This window comes from Ambystoma mexicanum, assembly GCF_040938575.1.
Source record: "Ambystoma mexicanum isolate Mex_15411 chromosome 12 unlocalized genomic scaffold, UKY_AmexF1_1 Mex_chr12_unloc.1, whole genome shotgun sequence".
NCBI lineage: Eukaryota > Metazoa > Chordata > Amphibia > Caudata > Ambystomatidae > Ambystoma > Ambystoma mexicanum.
Genome location: NW_027182322.1, coordinates 401717 through 403337, shown reverse-complemented (window position 1 = coordinate 403337; position 1621 = coordinate 401717). Strand labels below are relative to the sequence as shown.

Below are 1621 nucleotides of genomic sequence, written 5' to 3'. Positions count from 1 at the left end.
CTGACACCTCCCCAACTCCTCCCACACCCCGGCACTTGTGGGATCCCCCACCACATTTTTTCCATTTCCACCACTGTGTGCAATAAGACTATTTGCTGACTGGCAACATTGGGGCAGTTGCTGGGGGCCCCTAGAGCACTGAGGCCTCTTTTAACTGAAATAGTTAAAAGGCGCTGACACCATTGTGTTAAGTATAAACAGCATTGGATAATCCGATTATTTTGACTAGTTTAACAATTTTTACCTCGATGACTAGAAAACTTACCTCCATCTTAAATTCAGAATTTCTTTTTCATTTCAGGGTTTTATAGGTAATCTAAGGGTACATACTATTCAAAAGGTTAGAAACAAAAAAATAAAGTTGTCAGAAGTGGGATTCGAACCCACGCCTCCAGAGGAGACTGCGACCTGAACGCAGCGCCTTAGACCACTCGGCCATCCTGAACACGTCAAATAAAACGCGGCTTCACTCATACTGGAAAGCTATACGTGACATTTCTGCCTAATACATAGCAAAATTATTGCAGGATTTGTTATCATCTTTTTGTTAGAAGTCCAGTAGAAACACATCAGATGTGTTCAACTCATTTGATTAGGAACATTTACTACGGAATATGGTTATTTAGGATTTTTTTTACACGTCTTTCTGTCTTCTCTATGGGGCCACTGATAACGTCTTAAATGTTTCAAAATAAAATATTCCATGAGGGTTTCACTTTAAGTTTTAAAAGGTGGCTGATCTTGGATGTGCGTGGATGGAGGAGGCAGTGGGCAAGGCCAGGGCTTCTTCCAGTGCCCGGGAATGGCTTTCCTTGCCACGGAATGCTGCACTCTGGAAACAGGAAGAGATTCCCGAAACCTATTTTATTACGTATATGCAGTTATTTTATTCAAATTTTCAATGTGTAAAAAGCAAAAATAACACTTCACCAAAGCCAAACATCAGATACATCAAATAGGGTTGCCAATGAACTGAGGTAAAACACGCTAACCGCTCTTATTGCCCCATAATAAGGAAAACGGGATTGAATGTAATGTTGATAAGTGAAAGATAAGGGATAAGTCGTTGTTTCTACTTAGCTCACAGCTTCGTCATGCAGTTCCCAGCCGCGGAGGGGCCCTGCCCTCTGCCTTCTCTATTAACCTCCTCCTCTGTCTTTGCTCCCCCATTCTGTCTGTCCCTGGACCTAATATGATAGCAACCTCGTCTGTTTCCCCCACCCTCCCATTACTGATTTTTTTTCCTCCCCACCACGCCTCCAGCACTATCTGAAATGCCGTCAGGCCTAGTATGATAGTCGCTTGTTTTATTCCTCCCCTCCCTTTCTGCACCCCTCTCCCTCACCTTTTGTCTTTCTCCGGCTCTACCAGAAATGTTGTCAGGCCTACTACGGTAGTCGCCTGTCTGTTTCCATTTCCTTCCCACTCTCCACCACTCTTCCTTATCTATGTTTTAGCTCTTGCACTATCTAAAATGTCATCAGGCCGTGTACGATAGTTAATTTCACATCCTCACTGTTCATGGCCTGTAAGAATGTGGTTGTATTTTCCCTTGTTCCCTCCCTTGCCTTAAAGCGCTTTGAAACACATTGTGTATAGGCGCTATATAAATAAACAATCA

At 43.1% G+C, this 1621-nt stretch overlaps 1 non-coding gene across 1 annotated transcript; it reads right to left on the bottom strand.

Moving 5' to 3' along the window:
* Positions 1-362: 362 nt before the first annotated feature.
* TRNAL-CAG (transfer RNA leucine (anticodon CAG)) lies at positions 363-446 on the bottom strand. Its single transcript has one exon. It is a non-coding gene; the product is annotated as a tRNA-Leu (tRNA).
* Between the last annotated feature and the right edge of the window lie 1175 nt (positions 447-1621).